Source organism: Ranitomeya imitator, chromosome 3, assembly GCF_032444005.1.
Source record: "Ranitomeya imitator isolate aRanImi1 chromosome 3, aRanImi1.pri, whole genome shotgun sequence".
In the NCBI taxonomy this organism is placed as follows: domain Eukaryota; kingdom Metazoa; phylum Chordata; class Amphibia; order Anura; family Dendrobatidae; genus Ranitomeya; species Ranitomeya imitator.
In genome coordinates this window covers 428,360,079-428,383,004 of record NC_091284.1, presented here as the reverse complement: position 1 = coordinate 428,383,004, position 22,926 = coordinate 428,360,079, and the positions used below count along the sequence as shown (strand labels likewise).

At 44.3% G+C, this 22,926-nt stretch overlaps 1 protein-coding gene across 2 annotated transcripts in view; it reads left to right on the top strand.

Moving 5' to 3' along the window:
• PEX12 (peroxisomal biogenesis factor 12) overlaps positions 1-22,926 on the top strand; it is a 46,502-nt gene that overhangs the window by 22,202 nt on the left and 1,374 nt on the right. The gene's annotated exons all lie outside the window — the stretch shown is intronic.

The following is a 22,926-nucleotide window of genomic DNA, read 5'->3' as shown; positions in this document are numbered from 1 at the left end:
CAAAAAAACCCGAATGAGGACACATCCCCTATCAGTGCCTAAATATGTGCCTAAATATGCCTAAATGTGTAGAGTAATACTAACCGATCAAAGAAATATCTAATGCAACCCACAGGAAATGGATAACTGCAGAAAAGGAGCTGTAGAAATAGGGAGAAATAATGAATAGAAATCTGAAATATACAGGTGAGGGGGAGGGAAGGAAGAAGATAGACCTACTTGGAATAACTATGGCTTCCGGACAAAATAAATAAAACAAATAAAATAATGCTCACCAGAAGTGAATAGAATGATGCTCACCAAAAGTGAGGAGGTCTCAATATAGACCCATGATACCAAATGGGAGCTGAATTCTCTGGTGACAAGGAAAAATGTATAAGACTCTGCAGTGGAGCGTAGCTATAGTAAGAGAGGCAATCTGGCTCACCTATTATGTAAAACGCCCTGGAAAGTCCAATATGGGTAACGAAAAGCAGGCAGCTCCTAGAGCATATAAATAATAAGAGACGGGCCAGAACATCTAAAGCAGGGGACCAGAGTAATGTTACAAGAACTCACCGGAGGAACGTGGGCTGGACGGGAACATCAACGCGGTGTCCACCGCTTGTTGAATGATCAGAGACTGGATGCGCCGAGCTACATAGCCAGGAGGCGGGACTAAGTACCGGAAGTGCGGCCGGACGTAACCGGTGTGAAGAATCATGGGACTTGTAGTCCCTAGTGGCGATAAAGTGAGGGAGACAAATCGCCACTGAAATGATATTGGGGCTAAACAGCGGACCATGTACCACAGGGGTGGCCGCAATCACTGTGGCGACACGCTACGAAGCATTATATGAAACTAGAAGGCGGGCACCTCCTCAAAACCGGAAAAACCGACCGGAAGTGGGCGCAAAGAACTATGGAATATGTAGTTCTGGGAGTAAACGCTGAAAATAGCATCACAAAGAAAGGATCGGAACTCTAGTAAAAGTAATAGGCAGACACCTCCCCAAAACCCCGAAAACCGACCGGAAATGGACGCAAGGAACAAAGAGTTCCGAGTGACACTGTAGGAATAACCTATCAAAAGGAGCATATAGTGAAAAATAAGAAAAGGCAGAGGGGAAAGGGGGGGGCATGTTATAGTAGGAAGAGGAGATGACTAATGAACATATGGAGTATGTAATCCTGGCTGTAATTTAAGCTGAAGTCGGAAGTGTGGATCTGTGTATCTAAGAGAGGCACAACACTCACTGAAATCAAAACATCACAATAGCAGCCGGGTAGGGAACAAAGGAGGGGAAATCCGAGGGGGAGGGAACAGGCAGTGATTTGCATGTTGATTGTCAATAGAGGCGGCTCTGTAAAGAGAAACCAACATATTAGTATACAGTGTATTGTACAGATAATATTATAAATGGCTAACATATAAGAACTACTTTATAATAGAGAAGTAACACTTTAAATATAGACTCAAGTTAATTTAAATTTAGATGAAGGCCAGAGGGTCATAGTCTCTATTGAGGCCCTTCGGAGATAAAGTTTGTAATTCGTGAATCCAGTACGCCTCCTTCTTCTTGAGGAGGTAGATTCTGTTTCCGCCTCGTCTCTGTACTGGGATGTGTTCCAATATTTGAAACCTTAATTGGGATATGTTATGGCCCTTGGATATAAAATGGGATGGAAGTGGTAGTAATAAGTTCTGGCAACGAATTGTGGATTTGTGCTTGGAAATCCGAGATCTAATAGGTTGAGTGGTCTCGCCAATATACAAGAGGCCACATGGACATTTAATCGCATAAACAACAAATGACGAGTCACAAGTGAAGTACCCTTTTATGTCGTACCTTTTGCCAGAGTGAGGATGGTAGAAAACGTCACCCTTAATAACACTATTACATTGGGTGCAATGTAGGCATGGGAAGGTGCCATGTTTGGGTTGAGTAAGAAAGCGTTGTGTATGGACTGCCATTCCAAGTAATAAATTTTGATTTTTTCAATTACCACTTTTCACCAAGTTGAGTGCCAAGTTATTTATTTATTAGACTTTCTGGTGTGGGATACCTCACTTGAGCACTGACACAGTTGTGCCACGATATACTTTACCACTTCATAGCCAAGAACTCCCGATTGCCGACATGCGTTCCGCAGGCGAAAACTTCCGAGAAAAGAAGGCACACGGTTTCATCAAGGAACCATCAGAATTCCTCTGAGACAAAACGGCCCCTGCCCCAATCTCAGACGCGTCAACCTGAAATGGAAGAGAAACATCTGGCTGACAGGGGCAGAAGTAAATCGGCGTTTAAGCTCCTGAAAGGCAGAAACAGCCGCAGAGGACCAATTCGTCACATCAGCGCCTTTCTTGGTCAAATCGGTTAGAGGTTTAACCACACTGGAGAAGTTGGCAATGAAATGACGATAAAAATTAGCAAAGCCCAAGAATTTCTGAAGGCTCTTCACAGATGTGGGCTGAATCCAATCATGAATGGCCTGAACCTTAACCGGATCCATTTCTATAGATGAGGGAGAAAAAATGAAACCCAAAAATGAAACCTTCTGCACTCCAAAGAGACACTTTGACTCCTTCACAAATAAAGCATTATTACGGAGGATCTGAAATACCATCCTGACCTGTTTCACATGAGACTCCCAATCATTGGAAAAAATCAAAATAGCATCCAAATATACAACCATGAATTTTATCAAGATAACTCCGAAAGATATCATGCATGAAGGATTGGAACACAGATGGGGCATTAGAGAGTACGAATGGCATCACAAGGTATTCAAAATGGCCTTCGGGCGTATTAAATGCAGTTTTCCATTCGTCACCCTGCTTGATACGAATAAGATTATATGCCCCTCGAAGGTCGTCGCGAGCGGCTCGGCGGACAACGGAGGTGAGTATAGCAGGTTTTTTTTATTTTTAACATTAGATTTTTTACTATTGATGCCGCATAGGAAGCATCAATAGTAAAAAGTTGGGGACACACAGGGTTAATAGCGGCGGTAACAGAGTGCGTTACCCACGGCATAACGCGGTCCGTTACCGCTGGCATTAACCCTGTGTGAGCGGTGACTGGAGGGGAGTATGCGGGCGCCGGGCATGGATTAAAGGGACACTGTCACCTGAATTTGGAGGGAACAATCTTCAGCCATGGAGGCGGGGTTTTTGGGTTTTTGATTCACCCTTTCCTTACCCGCTGGCTGCATGCTGGCTGCAATATTGGATTGAAGTTCATTCTCTGTCCTCCATAGTACACACCTGTGCAAGGTAAGATTGCCTTGTGCAGGCATGTACTACGGATGACAGAGAATGAACTTCAATCCAATATTGCAGCCAGCATGCAGCCAGCGGGTAAGGAAAGGGTGAATCAAAAACCCAAAAACCCCGCCTCCATGGCTGAAGATTGTTCCCTCCAAATTCAGGTGAGTGTCCCTTTAAGGAGCGGCCATTTTCTTCCGGACTTTGCCCGTCGCTGATTGGTCGCGGAAAAAAAGCCACGACCAATCAGCGACTTGGATTTCCTTGACAGACAGGCCGCGACCAATGAATATCCGGGACAGAAAGACGGAAGTGACCCTTAGACAATTATATAGTAGATATCAATGCACCCATATAACTTAATATTTGCTGCATTCATGGACAAGAATTTTCTAGAGTAATTTGCAATCATGAGATGTAACATTTATATTTGTTTAATTGTGCAAATTGAAAGCATATGAAGAAAATCTAGTTCTGTTTACTTTTTGTCCTGCAAATACATCTGTTGTATTGTACAGCATAAAGTGCTATGGCTATTAACCCCTTAATCCCATATGACGTACTATCCCGTCGAGGTGGGGTGGGCTTTAATTCCCACCGACGGGATAGTACGTCATAGGCGATCGGCCGCGCTCACGGGGGCAGCACGGCCGGGTGTCAGCTGCCTATCGCAGCTGACATCCGGCACTATGTGCCAGGAGCTGTCACGGACCGCCCCGGCACATTAACCCCCGGCACACCGCGATCAAACATGATCGCGATGTGTTGGTGGTATAGGGAAGCATCGCGCAGGGAGGGGGCTCCCTGCGGGCTTCCCTGAGCCCCCCCCCCCCCCACAGCAACGCAATGTGATCGCGTTGCTGCGAGGGTCTCCTTCCTCCTTGCTGGACCCGGATCCAAGATGGCCGAGGCATCTGGGTCCTGCAGGGAGGGAGGTGGCTTCACAGAGCCTGCTCAGAGTAGGCACTTGGTAACGCTGCACTGCTCTCAGACAGATCGGTGATCTGTCAGAGTGCTGTGCAAACTGGCAGATCACGGATCTGTACTGTCCCTCCCCCCCCCCCCCCCCCCCTGGGACAAAGTAAAAAAGTAAAAAAAAATTTTTCCAAATGTATAAAGAAAAATATTCCTAAATAATGAAAAAATAAATAAATAAATATTATTCCCATAAATACATTTCTTTATCTAAATAATAATAAGAAAAAACAATAAAAGTACACATTTAGTATCGACGCGTCCGTAACGACCCGGCCTATAAAACTGGCCCACTAGTTAACCCCTTCAGTAAACGCCGTAAGAAAAAGAGGCAAAAAACAACGCTTTATTATCACACCGCCGATCAAAAAGTGGAATAACACGCGATCAAAAAGACAGATATAAATAACCATGGTACCGCTGAAAGCGTCATCTTGTCCCGCAAAAAACGAGCTGCCATACAGCATCATCAACGAAAAAATAAAAAAGTTATAGTCCTGAAAATAAAGCGATGCAAAAATAATTATTTTTTCTATAAAATAGTTTTTATCGTATAAAAGCGCCAAAACATAAAAAACATGATTTAAATGAGGTATCGCTGTAATCGTACTGACCCGAAGAATAAAACTGCTTTATCAATTTTACCAAACGCGGAACGGTATAAACGCCTCCCCCAAAAGAAATTCATGAATAGCTGGTTTTTGGTCTTCCTGCCTCACAAAAATCGTAATAAAAAGCGATCTAAAAATGTCACGTGCCCGAAAATGTTACCAATAAAAACGTCAACTCGTCCCGCAAAAAACAAGACCTCACATGACTCTGGACCAAAATATGGAAAAATTATAGCTCTAAAAATGTGGTTACGCAAAAAATATTTTTTGCAATAAAAAGCGTCTTTCAGTGTGTGACAGCTGCCAATCATAAAAATCCGCTAAAAAACCCGCTATAAAAGTAAATCAAACCCCCCTTCATCACCCCCCTAGTTAGGGAAAAATTAAAAAAAATGTATTTATTTCCATTTTCCCGTTCGGGTTAGGGCTATGGTTAGGGTTAGGGCTAGGGTTAGGGCTAGGGTTAGGGTTAAGGTTAGGGTTAGAGCCAGGGTTAGGGCCACAGTTAGGGTTGGGGCTAAAGTTAGGGTTAGGGTTGGGGCTAAAGTTACGGTTAGGGTTTAGATTATATTTACAGTTGGGAATAGGGTTCGGATTAGGGTTAGGGGTGTGCCAGGGTTAGAGGTGTGGTTAGGGTTACCATTGGATTAGGGTTAGGGGTGTGTTTGGATTAGGGTTTCAGTTATAATTGAGGGGTTTCCACTGTTTAGGCACATCAGTGGCTCTCCAAACGCGACATGGCGTCCGATCTCAATTCCAGCCAATTCTGCGTTGAAAAAGTAAAACAGTGCTCCTTCCCTTCCGAGCTCTCCCGTGTGCCCAAACAGGGGTTTACCCCAACATATGGGGTATCAGCGTACTCAGGACAAATAGGACAACAACTTATGGGGTCCAATTTCTCCTGTTACCCTTGGGAAAATACAAAACTGGGGGCTAAAAAATATTTTTTGTGGGAAAAAAAAAGATTTTTTATTTTCAAGGCTCTGCGTTATAAACTGTAGTGAAACACTTGGCGGTTCAAAGTTCTCACAACACATCTATATAAATTCCTTAGGGGGTCTACTTTCCAAAATGGTGTCACTTGTGGGGGGTTTCACTGTTTAGGCACATCAGTGGCTCTCCAAAAGCAACATGGCGTCCCATCTCAATTCCTGTCAATTTTGCATTGAAAAGTCAAATGGCGCTCCTTCCCTTCCGAGCTCTCCCATTCGCCCAAACAGTGGTTTACCCCCACATATGGGGTATCAGCGTACTCGGGACAAATTGTACAACATTTTTTGGGGTCCAATTTCTTCTCTTACCCTTGGGAAAATAAAAAATTGGGGGTGAAAAGATAATTTTTGTGAAAAAATATGATTTTTTATTTTTACGGTTCTGCATTATAAACTTCTGTGAAGCACTTGGTGGGTCAAAGCGCTCAAAACACATCTAGATAAATTCCTTAGGGGGTCTACTTTCCAAAATGGTGTCACTTGTGGGGGGTTTCACTGTTTAGGCACATCAGGGGCTCTCCAAACGCAACATGGTGTCCCATCTCGATTCCAGTCAATTTTGCATTGAAAAGTCAAATGGCGCTCCTTCGCTTCCGAGCTCTGTCATGCGCCCAAACAGTGGTTTACCCCCACATATGGGGTATCGGTGTACTCAGGACAAATTGTACAACAACTTTTGGGGTCCATTTCTCCTGTTAACCTTGGTAAAATAAAACAAATTGGAGCTGAAGTAAATTTTTTGTGAAAAAAAGTTAAATGTTCATTTTTATTTAAACATTCCAAAAATTCCTGTGAAGCACCAGAACGGTTAATAAACTTCTTGAATATGGTTTTGAGCACCTTGAGGGGTGCAGTTTTTAGAATGGTGTTACACTTGGGTATTTTCTATCATATAGACCCCTCAAAATGACTTCAAATGAGATGTGGTCCCTAAAAAAAAAAAAAAAATGGTGTTGTAAAAATGAGAAATTGCTGGTCAACTGTTAACCCTTATAATTCCCTACCAAAAAAAATTTTGGTTCCAAAATTGTGCTGATGTAAAGTAGACATGTGGGAAATGTTACTTATTACGGTAAGTATTTTGTGTGACATATCTCTGTGATTTAATTGCATAAAAATTCAAAGTTGGAAAATTGCGAAATTTTCATAATTTTCGCCAAATTTCCGTTTTTTTCACAAACAAACGCAGGTAATATCAACGAATTTTTACCACTATCATGAAGTACAATATGTCACGAGAAAACAATGTCAGAATCACTGGGATCTGTTGAAGCGTTCCAGAGTTATAACCTCATAAAGGGACAGTGGTCAGAATTGTAAAAATTGGCCCGGTCATTAACGTGCAAACCACCCTCAGGGCTTAAGGGGTTAAACAAGAAAATTACTGTGTAGAAAAATGTTAAAGTAAAAGATGTACTGGTTGCACAATAGCCATTTTATGTTTTATATACTAGTACAGAGATATGTATAAAATAATAATCTGTGATGAATTAATATATAAACACTATTTCCCAGAGCATCAAAATTAATACATTCAAAATATTACATTTCTCAAAAAATATCCTAAACTATTTTTTTTAATCCACTATTGATCAGGTTATGTTTACCATAATGTGCTTCTACTTAGCCAAAGCCTGTGGTTTGTTTTTTTTTTGTTTGTTTTTTTTTTTTAAATTTGTATGTAGCTCACATTTTCTCACTTTGTCTTTTATTAGTAACTATGCTAATTAATCAGTACACCGATGTCTTCAACTGAACTTAGCATAAAAAGAGTTACTCACTAAAATGTCAGACATTAACCCCTTAATGACCACAGCTTTTTTCGGTTTTGCATTTTCATTTTTCGCTCCCCTCCTTCCCAGAGCCATAATTTTTTATTTTTTTTTTATTTGTCAATATGGCCATGTGAGGGCTTATTTTTTTGTGAGACAAGTTGTACTTTTGAACGACCCCATTGGCTTTACCATGTCATGTACTAGAAAACAGGAAAAAAATTCCAAGTGCAGTGAAATTGCAAAAAAAAAAAAAGTGCAATCCCACAGATGTTTTGTTTGGCTTTTTTGCTAGGTTTAACCCCTTAGTGACAGCCAATACGTCTTTTAACTGACCTGAGATATAAGAGGATAGCCTCCCCATACAGGTGACAATCCAGCAGCTGTCCACTGTACACTATAGCTGACAACTTGCTGCATCAACCACGATCAGTGTTTGCACCGCCCAAATCTGTTTAACCCCTTAGATGCTGCTGTAAATAGTGACTATATCATTATAAATGGTTAACAGAGTGTGGGGGCTTCCTCTTTATCCAAATTGGTGCCCTCAGATCATGATTGTGTGGTCCTGATGTTTGCAATTGCAATTCATGACCAAATCGCGGCCTTTAGTCTGCTGGCTGTAGTAATCTGTTCAGAAGTTAGAGGCATTTAGTTGGTAAAAATACACATTTTCATTTCTGTCATACCACTTTGCATTAATTCCTGTAAAGCACCTGAAGGGTTAAAGTACCTGACAGCATTTTTCAGTATGTCAGGGTGTACTGTTTTTAAAATGGTGTCACGTTTGGGGGTTTCCCAATATATGAGACCCCTAAAGTCACTTCAAACATGGATAAGTCCATAAAAAAATAAATTTCGTAAATTCCCTTGAAAAAATGAAAAATTGCTGCTACATTTTTAAACCTCCTAAAAATGCTAACAAAATAAAATAACATTTTACAAACGGTGCTGATGTAAAGCAGACATGAGGGAAATGTTGTTTAGTAATGGTTTGCTGTGGTATGGCCATCTGGATTAAAGGGATAATTATTCAAATTTTGAAAATTGCTAATTTTTAAAAATTTCTCTCAAATTTTTGATATTTTTTATAAATAAACACAAAACATATCGACCTAAATTTACCATTATCATAAAGTATAATGTGTCACGAAAAAACAGTCTCAAAATCACTGGGATTTGTTGGTGTTGCAGAGTTATTACCACATAAAGTGACAGATTTCAAAAAATTGGCTCCGTCACTAAGGGGTTAAATGACCTGCCATTGCGATTCTCCAGGTCAGTATGAGTTCATAGATGCCAAACATGTCCAGGTTTTTTTTTTATTTTTTTTTTTATCGAAGTGGTGGAAAAAAAATCCAAAATTTGGTTAAATAAACTGCGCAATATTCCGATACCCATAGCGTCTCCATTTTTCGTGATCTGGGGTTGGGTGAGGGCCTATTTTTTGCACGCCCAGCTGACGTTTTAATTATTATACCATTTCGGTGCAAATGTGTACTTTTGATCGCCCGTTATTGCATTTTAATGCTTTGTCGCAGCGACCGAAAAAAGTAATTCTGGTGGTTGTTTTTTTCGTGCTTTGCAGTTTAGCGATGGGGTTAATCCTTCTTTTTTTTGGCAATTCTGAAGGGGTGTGTGTGTGTGTATGTATGTGTATATATGTGTATATATATGTGTATATATATATATATATATATATATATATATATATATATATATATATATATATATATATATATATATATAATTAGAGTATAACTGGGAGAACTTAACCCCTTCATGACCCAGCCTATTTTGACCTTAATGACCTGGCCGTTTTTTGTAATTCTGACCAGTGTCCCTTTATGAGGTAATAACTCAGGAACACTTCAACGAATCCTAGCGGTTCTGAGATTGTTTTTTCGTGACATATTGGGCTTCACGTTAGTGGTAAATTTAGGTCAATAACTTTTGCATTTATTTGTGAAAAAAATGGAAATTTGGCTAAAATTTTGAAAATTTTGCAATTTAAAAATTTTGAATTTTTATTCTGTTAAACGAGAGAGATATGTGACACAAAATAGTTAATAAATAACATTTCCCACATGTCTACTTTACATCAGCACAATTTAGGAACCAAAATTCTTTTTTGCTAGGAAGTTATAAGGGTTAAAATTTGACCAGCGATTTCTCATTTTTACAGCAAAATTTACAAAACCATTTTTTTAGGGACCACCTCACATTTGAAGTCAGTTTGAGGGGTCTATATGGCTGAAAATACCCAAAAGTGACACCATTCTAAAAAATGCACCCCTCAAGGTGCTCAAAACCACATTCAAGAAGTTTATTAACCCTTCAGGTGCTTCACAGCAGCAGAGGCAACATGGAAGGAAAAAATGAACATTTAACTTTTGAGTCACAAAAATGATGTTTTAGCAACAACAAGTTTTTTTATTTTCCCAAGGGTAAAAAGCGAAAATAGACACCAAAAGTTATTGTAAAATTTGTCCTGAGTACACAGATACCCCATATGTGGGGGGGAACCACTGTTTGGGCGCACGACAGGACTCGGAAGGGAAGGAGCGCCATTTGACTTTTTGAATTAAAAATTGGCTCCAATCTTTAGCGGACACCATGTCGCATTTGGAGAGCCCCTGTGTGCCTAAACATTGGAGCTCCCCCACAAGTGACCCCATTTTAGAAACTAGACCCCCCCCAAGGAACTTATCTAGATGCATAGTGAGCACTTTGAACCCCCAGGTGCTTCACAAATTGATCCGTAAAAATGAAAAATTACTTTTTTTCACAAAAAAAACTCTTTTAGCCTCAATTTGTTCATTTCCACATGGGCAACAGGATAAAATGGATCCTGAAATGTATTGGGCAATTTCTCCTGAGTACACTGATAACTCACATGTGGGGGTAAACCACTGATTGGGCACACGGTAGGGCTCAGAAGGGAAGGAGCGCCATTTGACTTTTTGAATGAAAAATTAGCTCCAACCGTTTGCTGACACCATGTCGCGTTTGGAGAGCCCCTGTGTGCCTAAACATTGAAGCTTCCCCACATGTGACCCCATTTTGGAAACTAGACCTCCCAAGGAACTAATCTAGATGTGTGGTGACCACTTTAAACCCTCAAGTGCTTCACAGAAGTTTATAACGCAGAGCCGTGAAAATAAAAAATCATTTTTCTTTCCTCAAATTATTTTTTAGCCTGCAATTTTTTATTTTCACAAGAGTAACAGGAGAAATTGGACCAGAAAAGTTGTTGTCCAGTTTGTCCTGAGTACGCTGATACCCCATATGTGGGGGAGGAACCACTGTTTGGGCACACGTCGGGGCTTGGAAGGGAAGTAGTGACTTTTGAAATGCAGACTTTGATGGAATGGTTTGCGGGCGTCACGTTGCGTTTGCAGAGCCCCTGATGTGCCTAAACAGTAGAAACCCCCCACAAGTGACCCCCTCTTTGGAAACTAGACCCCCCAAGGAACTTATCTAGATATGTGGTGAGCACTTTGAACCCCCAAGTGCTTCACAGAAGTTTACAACGCAGAGCCGTGAAAATAAAAAATCATTTTTCTTTCCTCAAAAATGATGTTTTAGCAAGCAATTTTTTTATTTTCACAAGGGTAACAGGAGAAATTGGAGCCCAATAATTGTTGCGTAGTTTATCCTGAGTATGCTGGTACCCCATATGTGGGGGTAAACCACTGTTTGGGTGCACGTCGGGGCTTGGAAGGGAGGGAGCACCATTTGACTTTTTGAATGCAAGATTGGCTGGAATCAATGGTGGCGCCATGTTGCGTTTGGAGACCCCTGATGTGCCTAAACAGTGGAAACCCCTCAATTCTAACTCCAACACTAACCCCAACACACTCCTAACCCTAATCCCAACTCTAGCCATAACCCTAATCACACCCCTAACCCCAACACACCCCTAACCCCAACACACCCCTAACCCTAATCCCAACCCTAACCCCAACACACCCCTAACCATAACCCTAACCACAGCCTAATTTTAACCCTATTTCCAACCCTAGCCCTAATTCCAACCCTAACCCTAAGGCTATGTGCCCACGTTGCGGATTCGTGTGAGATTTTTCCGCACCATTTTTGAAAAATCCGCAGGTAAAAGGCACTGCATTTTACCTGCGGATTTACCGGGGATTTCCAGTGTTATTTGTGCGGATTTCACCTGTGGATTCCTATTGAGGAACAGGTGTAAAACGTTGCGGAATCCGCACAAAGAATTGACATGCTGCGGAAAATACAACACAGCGTTTCCGCGCTGTATTTTCCGCACCATGGGCACAGCGGATTTGGTTTTCCATAGGTTTACATGGTACTGTAAACCTGATGGAAAACTGCTACGAATCCGCAGCGGCCAATCCGCTGCAGATCCGCAGCCAAATCCACATCGTGTGCACAAAGCCTAATTCTAACCCTAGTTCTAACCCTAATTCTAGCCATAACCCTAACCCTAAGGCCAGGTTCACATTGCGCTAGCAGCAGCCCGTTCAGCACATACGCGAACGGGCTGCTGCTAGCGCAAGTGCCGACGTTTGCATCGCGCTAGCGCAGATAGAGCATCTGCTAGCTCTATCTGCTCTAGCAGTGACGGACCCGGAAACGCTGCAGCCCGCGTCTCCGGGTCCGTCACTCAATGACTGCACATCCCTAGCGTACACCCATTGTGGGCGTGCGCTAGTGATGCGTCCGACATTGCTGTCAATGGCGGCCATAACGGACTACGTTACACCGCGTTTATGCCGAGGTGTAACGTAGTCTAACGGACTGCTTAGATGCAGTGTGAACTAACCCTAACGGGGCAAAGAAAAAAATAATTCCTTTATTTTATTTTTGTCCCTACCTATGGGGGTGATAAAGGGGGTGTTTATTATTTTTTTTATTTTGATCGCTATTTTGATAGAACCTATTACAGTGATCAAAATGTACTTGTACCGAATCTGCCGGCCGGCAGATTCCTCGGGCGCACTGCGCATGCGCCTGCCATTTTCCAAGATGGCGGCGCCCATGCAGCAGCCGGATGGACATCGGGAGGCACACGGGAGGTCGGTAAGTATGATGGGGGGGGGGGGGATCGGACAGCGGGGGGAGCGGAGGCAGGGCCGGCGTCAGCACCCGGCGCACCTGGGCAAATGCCGGGGCCTAGAGAGAGAGGGGGGGCCCACTCACGCTGTCATAGATACAGCTGGGAGAGCAGTGCAGGAGAACTCTCCGCCCACAAAGTCACACTGGCTGAGTTCTCTTAACCCCTATGTGCCAGCTCTGACACAAGCATCTTCTCACTCAGTCAGTGCAGCCAGGCAGGCACACATAGGGGTTAAGAGAACGCAGCCAGTGTGACTGTTTGTGGGCGGAGAGAGCCCCTGGCTGCAGTGCTGAACTTATTATCAGGCAGATTCCGGAGGAGCTCCATCCTACCAGTGCCTGAGTGAGTGCAAACTAAAGTATCCAGCAGTGGTTGGACTTGTGGCTCAGTCTGCTGCTGTCTGTCTCCGCTGCCTAAAAATGTGGGTGATGTCTGGAGGAGGAGATGGTGGAGAGCAGCCTGCAGCCGCCCAGCTCACCCAGAACCCCAGAATACATGCATTCCTCACCATCCTGCACCAGTGGGGTAGGAAGAAGCTTAACCCCTTCCCATCTGTATGAAGGTTATTGCTGAACCTTAAATATAACAATCCGACCCGCATAAATGGGGTTAACCAGATGCCAGGAGGAAGGGGAGCTGCTGCCATGGATAAAACTGAGCTGTGGGCTGTACGTTGGGGCCCCATGGCCCCAGGCTGGTGACTGGAGGGACTCTGCCCAGTGCTGGCATTTGGGTGATTTCTGCGTCTCCGCTTCTCTCCTCCACATCACACTGTGCAGTCACAGCAACATTGGTTGTGTCTGTCCAGGTCCCAGCAGCTGCCACTGCTCCCACCAAGGACATGGCATCACTTAACCCTTCCCCTGCAGCCACCGGAAACAAATCCACATTATTCCTTGATTAAATCAGGTTCCAACCCAATCGAGGAGCAGACATTTCCTGCTGCCATTAGGGTCCGGGAGGGGGTGACATTGGCTGCCCTGCTACTCTGTAGTGGGGGGTGACAAGTGTAACATGGGGTAACGATGACGGAGAAATGCACAAGATAATAGTGAGCGCGACAGAGGACAGTGTATGGTATGGAGCAGTCAGGGGGTGGGCTGCAGGATCCCCCCCATACTGTACATGACTGCTCGGGACAGGGAGGCGTTTAATGAGCTTCTAATGACAGGGCACTAATTGGGTCATTAGGGTTTGTGGAAAGGATTCAGCATCAGGTCCCTCATTAATGCCCGAGCCGCCTGTTACTTTGTAGCACAGATCTGTTGCGGCCGCGAAACCAAACAACGTTGTTTATGTAGAAAAGTCTTTGTTTCATAGAAAAACTCAAAACAGAAAAGCACCCCTCCTGTATATATACACTGCACAGCACCTCTCCTGTATATATACACTGCACAGCACCTTTCCTCCTGTATATATACGCTGCACAGCACCTCTCCTGTATATATACACTGCACAGCACCTTTCCTCCTGGATATATACACTGCACAGCACCTCTCCTGTATATATACACTGCACAGCACCTCTCCTGTATATATACACTGCACAGCACCTTTCCTCCTGTATATATACACTGCACAGCACCTTTCCTCCTGTATATATACACTGCACAGCACCTCTCCTGTATATATACACTGCACAGCACCTTTCCTCCTGTATATATACACTGCACAGCACCTCTCCTGTATATATACACTGCACAGCACCTTTCCTCCTGTATATATACACTGCACAGCACCTCTCCTGTGTGTATATATATATATATATATATATATATATATATATATATATATATATATATATATATATATATATATATATATATATATTATACACTGCAGAATTTACAATAGCTGTCACTCATGTAAGAAGTGAAATCTGGCATTGTACTATACATTTCTCTGCCGTATCTGGGCATCATAAATCGGGGTATGTGTTAAAGGGGGGGGGGGGCCCACTGAGACTCTTTCGCCCGGGGCCCTCGAAAACCTGGAGCCGGCCCTGAGCGGAGGACAGGAAATGACAGGGCAGAGGACGGAGGGGAGGTGATCGGTGGCGGTGGGGGGGGGGGGCACATTGCGATCTCCAGCCATGGCTGATGCTATTGCAGCATCGGCCATGGCTGGATTGTAATATTTCACCAATTTTCATTGGTGAAATATTACTATCGCTCTGATTGAAAGTGAAACGTCACTTTCAACAGCCAATCAGAGCGATCGTAGCCACGGGGGGGTGAAGCCACCCCCCCGGGCTAAAGTACAACTCCTCCTGTCCCTGCAGGCCGGGTGAAATTACAGTTAACCCTTTCACCCGGCCTGCAGGAGCCCAATCCGGCCATGACACATATGCTGCGTCACAGGTCGGAATGGCACAGGTTTTCATGATGCATACGCTGCATCAAAGGTCGGGAAGGGGTTAATGACTCGAGTATAAGCCTAGGGTGGAAAATGCAGCAGCTACTGGTAAATTTAAAAAAATAAAAATAGATACCAGTAAAATTAATTGAGACATCAGTAGTTTAAGTGTTTTTGAATATCCATATTGAATCAGGAGCTCCATATTATGATGCTCCATACAGACATTTGCCCCATATAATGCTCCACAAATGCTGATTATGGCCCCATAAGATGATCCATATAGATATTTCCCCCATATAATGCTGCACATGGCCCCATACAGATATTTGCCCCCATATAATGCTGCACATGGCCCAATAAGATGCTCCATACAGATATTTGCCCCATATAATGCTGCACATGGCCCCATACAGATATTTGCCCCATATAATGCTGCACATGGTCCCATAAGATGCTCCATACAGATATTTGCCCCATATAATGCTGCACATGGCCCCATACAGATATTTGCCCCATATAATGCTGCACATGGCCCCATAAGATGCTCCATACAGATATTTGCCCCCATATAATGCTGCACATGGCCCCATAAGATGCTCCATACAGACATTTGCCCCATATAATGCTGCACATGGCCCCATAAGATGCTCCATACAGATATTTGCCCCATATAATGCTGCACATGGCCCCATAAGATGCTCCATACAGATATTTGCCCCATATAATGCTGCACATGGCCCCATATAATGCTGCACAAGGCCCCATACAGATATTTGCCCCATATAATGCTGTACATGGCCCCATAAGATGCTCCATACAGATATTTGCCCCCATATAATGCTGCACATGGCCCCATAAGATGCTCCATACAGATATTTGCCCCATATAATGCTGCACATGGCCCCATAAGATGCTCCATACAGATATTTGCCCCATATAATGCTGCACATGGCCCCATAAGATGCTCCATACAGATATTTGCCCCATATAATGCTGCACATGGCCCCATAAGATGCTCCATACAGATATTTGCCCCATATAATGCTGCACAAGGCCCCATACAGATATTTGCCCCATATAATGCTGCACAAGGCCCCATACAGATATTTGCCCCATATAATGCTGCACATGGCCCCATACAGACATTTACCCCATATAATGCTCCACAAATGCTGATTATGGCCCCATAAGATGCTCCATACAGATATTTGCCCCATATAATGCTGCACATGGCCCCATACAGATATTTGCCCCATAAGATGCTCCATACAGATATTTGCCCCCATATAATGCTGCACATGGCCCCATAAGATGCTCCATACAGATATTTGCCCCATATAATGCTGTACATGGTCCCATAAGATGCTCCATACAGATATTTGCCCCATATTATGCTGCACATGGCCCCATACAGATATTTGCCCCATATAATGCTGCACATGGCCCTATAAGATGCTCCATACAGATATTTGCCCCCATATAATGCTGCACATGGCCCCATAAGATGCTCCATACAGATATTTGCCCCATATAATGCTGCACATGGCCCCATATAATGCTGCACAAGGCCCCATACAGATATTTGCCCCATATAATGCTGCACAAGGCCCCATACAGATATTTGCCCCATATAATGCTGCACATGGCCCCATAAGATGCTCCATACAGATATTTGCCCCATATAATGCTGCACATGGTCCCATAAGATGCTCCATACAGATATTTGCCCCATATAATGCTTGCCATGGCCCCATACAGACATTTACCCCATATAATGCTCCACAAATGCTGATTATGGCCCTATAAGATGCTCCATACAGATATTTGCCCCATATAATGCTGCACATGGCCCCATACAGATATTTGCCCCATATAATGCTGCACATGGCCCCATAAGATGCTCCATACAGATATTTGCCCCATATAATGCTGCACATGGTCCCATAAGATGCTCCATACAGATATTTGCCCCATATAATGCTGCACAAGGCCCCATACAGATATTTGCCCCATATAATGCTTGCCATGGCCCCATACAGACATTTACCCCATATAATGCTCCACAAATGCTGATTATGGCCCCATAAGATGCTCCAGATATTTGCCCCATATAATGCTGCACATGGCCCCATACAGATATTTGCCCCATATAATGCTGCACATGGCCCCATAAGATGCTCCATACAGATATTTGCCCCCATATAATGCTGCACATGGCCCCATAAGATGCTCCATACAGACATTTACCCCATATAATGCTCCACAAATGCTGATTATGGCTCCATACAGATATTTGCCCCATATAATGCTGCACATGGCCCCATACAGATATTTGCCCCATATAATGCTGCACAAGGCCCCATACAGATATTTGCCCCATATAATGCTGCACAAGGCCCCATACAGATATTTGCCCCATATAATGCTGCACATGGCCCCATACAGACATTTACCCCATATAATGCTCCACAAATGCTGATTATGGCCCCATAAGATGCTCCATACAGATATTTGCCCCATATAATGCTGCACATGGCCCCATACAGATATTTGCCCCATATAATGCTGCACATGGCCCCATAAGATGCTCCATACAGATATTTGCCCCCATATAATGCTGTACATGGCCCCATAAGATGCTCCATACAGATATTTGCCCCATATAATGCTGCACATGGTCCCATAAGATGCTCCATACAGATATTTGCCCCATGTAATGCTGCACATGGCCCCATACAGATATTTGCCCCATATAATGCTGCACATGGCCCCATACAGATATTTGCCCCATATAATGCTGCACATGGCCCCATACAGATATTTGCCCCATATAATGCTGCACATGGCCCCATAAGATGCTCCATACAGATATTTGCCCCCATATAATGCTGCACATGGCCCCATAAGATGCTCCATACAGACATTTGCCCCATATAATGCTGCACATGGCCCCATAAGATGCTCCATACAGATATTTGCCCCATATTATGCTGTACATGGTCCCATAAGATGCTCCATACAGATATTTGCCCCATATAATGCTGCACAAGGCCCCATACAGATATTTGCCCCATATAATGCTGCACATGGCCCCATACAGATATTTGCCCCCATATAATGCTGCACATGGCCCAATAAGATGCTCCATACAGATATTTGCCCCATATAATGCTGCACATGGCCCCATATAATGCTGCACAAGGCCCCATACAGATATTTGCCCCATATAATGCTGCACAAGGCCCCATACAGATATTTGCCCCATATAATGCTGCACATGGCCCCATACAGACATTTACCCCATATAATGCTCCACAAATGCTGATTATGGCCCCATAAGATGCTCCATACAGATATTTGCCCCATATAATGCTGCACATGGCCCCATACAGATATTTGCCCCATATAATGCTGCACATGGCCCCATACAGATATTTGCCCCATATAATGCTGCACATGGCCCCATAAGATGCTCCATACAGATATTTGCCCCCATATAATGCTGTACATGGCCCCATAAGATGCTCCATACAGATATTTGCCCCATATAATGCTGCACATGGTCCCATAAGATGCTCCATACAGATATTTGCCCCATATAATGCTGCACATGGCCCCATACAGATATTTGCCCCATATAATGCTGCACATGGCCCTATAAGATGCTCCATACAGATATTTGCCCCCATATAATGCTGCACATGGCCCCATATAATGCTGCACAAGGCCCCATACAGATATTTGCCCCATATAATGCTGCACAAGGCCCCATACAGATATTTGCCCCATATAATGCTGCACAAGGCCCCATACAGATATTTGCCCCATATAATGCTGCACATGGCCCCATACAGATATTTGCCCCCATATAATGCTGCACATGGCCCCATAAGATGCTCCATACAGATATTTGCCCCATATAATGCTGCACAAGGCCCCATACAGATATTTGCCCCATATAATGCTGCACAAGGCCCCATACAGATATTTGCCCCATATAATGCTGCACATGGCCCCATACAGATATTTGCCCCATATAATGCTGCACATGGCCCCATAAGATGCTCCATACAGATATTTGCCCCCATATAATGCTGCACATGGCCCCATAAGATGCTCCATACAGACATTTGCCCCATATAATGCTTGCCATGGCCCCATACAGACATTTACCCCATATAATGCTCCACAAATGCTGATTATGGCCCCATAAGATGCTCCAGATATTTGCCCCATATAATGCTGCACATGGCCCCATACAGATATTTGCCCCATATAATGCTGCACATGGCCCCATAAGATGCTCCATACAGACATTTACCCCATATAATGCTCCACAAATGCTGATTATGGCTCCATACAGATATTTGCCCCATATAATGCTGCACATGGCCCCATACAGATATTTGCCCCATATAATGCTGCACAAGGCCCCATACAGATATTTGCCCCATATAATGCTGCACAAGGCCCCATACAGATATTTGCCCCATATAATGCTGCACATGGCCCCATACAGACATTTACCCCATATAATGCTCCACAAATGCTGATTATGGCTCCATACAGATATTTGCCCCATATAATGCTGCACAAGGCCCCATACAGATATTTGCCCCATATAATGCTGCACAAGGCCCCATACAGATATTTGCCCCATATAATGCTGCACAAGGCCCCATACAGATATTTGCCCCATATAATGCTGCACATGGCCCCATACAGATATTTGCCCCATATAATGCTGCACATGGCCCCATAAGATGCTCCATACAGATATTTGCCCCCATATAATGCTGCACACGGCCCCATAAGATGCTCTATACAGACATTTGCCCCATATAATGCTGCACATGATCCCATAAGATGCTCCATACGACATTTGCCCCATATGCTGTTACTGCGATTTAAAAAAAGAAAAAGACATACTCACCTCTCAGGCCCTCGGCACTTGCTATACTCACCTTTCCCGTTCCACCGCTGACCGCCGCTGTGTCTTCCCCATCCTCTGCACTGACTGTTCAGGCAGAGGGTGGTGCGCGCACACTAATCACTTCACCGCGCCCTCTGACCTGAGCGTGACTGCAGAGGACTGGGAAGACGCAGCAGTGGTGGAACGGGGAGCAGGTGAATATCGCACACTGCGTTATACTCACTTGCTCCTGTCGCGGTGTCCCTGGTTCTCTGGCGCCGGCAGCTTCTTCCTGTATTGAGCGGTCACATGGTACTGCTCATTACAGTAATGAATGTGGCTCCACCCCTATGGGAGTATATTCATATTCATTATTGTAATGAGTAACAAGCAGAAAAACACATCCAACTTCTAGAATACCACATAGTCAAAATAGATCATAAATAAAGGTAATCCATAGTCAGACTAATCTATATATATACTATATATATATATATAATTGTCTAAGGGTTTTTCCGTCTGTCTGTCTGTCTTTCTGTCTGTCTGTCCTGGAAATCCCGCGTCTCTGATAGGCCTCGACCAATCAGCAACGAGCACAGTATCGACGTAGATGTCATAATGGTTGCCATGGCGACGATGATGTCATAAATGTTGCCTCGACCAATCAGCGACGGGCACAGTCTGCTGCGAATTCTGTAATCATCATTGTCCATATACTACGGGGACATGCATATACTAGAATACCCGATGCGTTCGAATCGGGCCACAATCTAGTAGGACCATAAAGGACCCACTGAATTCAAATAGAAACACACCACAGAGCAAAACAGTGGAAAAATTGTCCCAACAACATAAATATATAATGCAACAAAGTTTATTAAATAGTACAAAAGGTAATAAACCGAGACAAGGCTAAAAAAAAGTGGTGAACCAAGCCACAACGAGATCGCGGCGGCCATTTTCCTGCAGCCGAAATGCGAACTCCGCTTCGGGAAAATGGCCGTCGAGGTCGCCATCTGCGCACGCGTGGCATCCCACGGCCATTTTCCTGAAGCCCCGGGAAGCCGAGAAGAACCATCTTCGCACGAGCAGCCTCACAAAGATGGCCGCGCCCACCGATAAACGGCTGAATAGCGCAGATCGCGCTATTTTCCTTGAAGCTGCGCAGTGGATTCGCCACTTGGACATGTGCACACCACTACGCCACCAACGGAGATCTGGGGGAGAAACAGCGCTGTCACCACTCCCATATGACCTGACCAGCGTGAGTGACAGCCCAAAACGGCAACTTTACAAAGGTATTTCGGCAGCATAGGTGGGGAATAAAGGCTCCAAAATACACTAATGTAAAGCCCAGCTCTGCCCCTATATAACGCTATTTTTAGCTCTTCTTGAAAAAACGGGGTGACAGGTTCCCTTTAAAATCACCCAGCAGCATAGGAAGGAAGGGTCTCTTTTTATCTGCTTCCAGGGGCCCAGAAAAGGACTCAAAGCATCTAAGGGCACTATAGCTCGATGGGTAACAGACGCAATAGCCTTGGCGTACTCATTCACCGGGAACGCCGTTCCGCAGGGACTGAAGGCACACTCTACAAGGGCTATGGTGACCACCTGGGCCGAAAGGTCAGAGGTACCATTACATCAAATTTGTAAGGCGGCCACCTGGTCATCACCTTCAACCTTTTTCAGGCACTACCGCTTAGACCCAGCCTCTTCATCTGACCTAACCTTCGGAAGAAGGGTTCTGCAAGCTGTCGTCCCTCCCTAAGCAATGATCTCTGCAATTCTCTCTGGTAGTGCTGTCATGGGCGACTGAGAAAAGCGTAGTTACTCACCGATAACGGTGTTTCTCAGAGCCCATGACAGCACCTGCTTATTCAACCCCCCCCCCCCCCCTTCATCACGTGTGCGGTGAGCACATTATTTTGTGTGAAGTGTGTTTCCTTATACACACGGTGTTCACTTGTTAAGCAATATGATTAAGTTGTATATTTTTTGTTGTTGTGACTAACCTGGAGGACCTCCGATGCTCTGTAAACAAAACTGATGCAGGGGAGAGGTACTGCCCTTTTATTCTGTAGGTTTCCTGTCCCTGAAGGGCGGATCCCCTCTCTCTGGTAGTGCTGTCATGGGCTCTGAGAAACACAGTTATCGGTAAATAACTACGCTTTTTTGTGGCTTACAGCCCACATAGTAGTAGTATACAGCAGAGCCCACATAGTAGTATACAGCAGAGCCCACACAGTCGTATACGGCACTGCCCACACAGTCGTATACGGCACTGCCCACACAGTAGTAGTATACAGCAGAGCCCACATCTCTCCTCAGTGAAATAATTTACCTGACAAAATAAATCCACTGTGATCCCCCGCTGTAATGTCAGTATTGTCTTTTGCTTCCTCCCCTGCCCAGGAGTTGTGGTATGCTCCGTACACGGTCAGACACAGACCATTTTTAAAATGAACTTTCATTCGTGGGAAAACCCCTTTAATCTGACCGGTTTCTTCTGCCTGTAGACACGTCGCGCATCTGCCGCGGGGATCAGCCGAATTATTCACTGCACCTTCGTGGAATTGGCACAGGCTCAGTAAATCAGACCGCCATCTTTGTGCAGACAGATAGCAGCAGTCACCTTAAAATTGCGCAAGCGCTCCTCCTGTACAATGATGGCAGCGGTCAGTGAATCATTCGGCTGATCCCGGTGGTGGCATGTTCGCGACTGTGTTCTGCTGGTGGTACTGTGCAAGAGGCTGCGCACGGCGTATGCAGTGTGTGTGTACGGCGTATACAGTGTTTGTTTGTGGTGCATATAGTGTGTGTGTGGTGAGATGGTGTTCCACTGGTGGTACCTAGAGGCTGGTACCACCAGCAGGTTCCATATTGAGACACCCATCACTTGGGTGTCCCAGTATGGTGTTCAGTGAACTTCCGCCACTTGGAATTCTGGGATCCGGACACATCT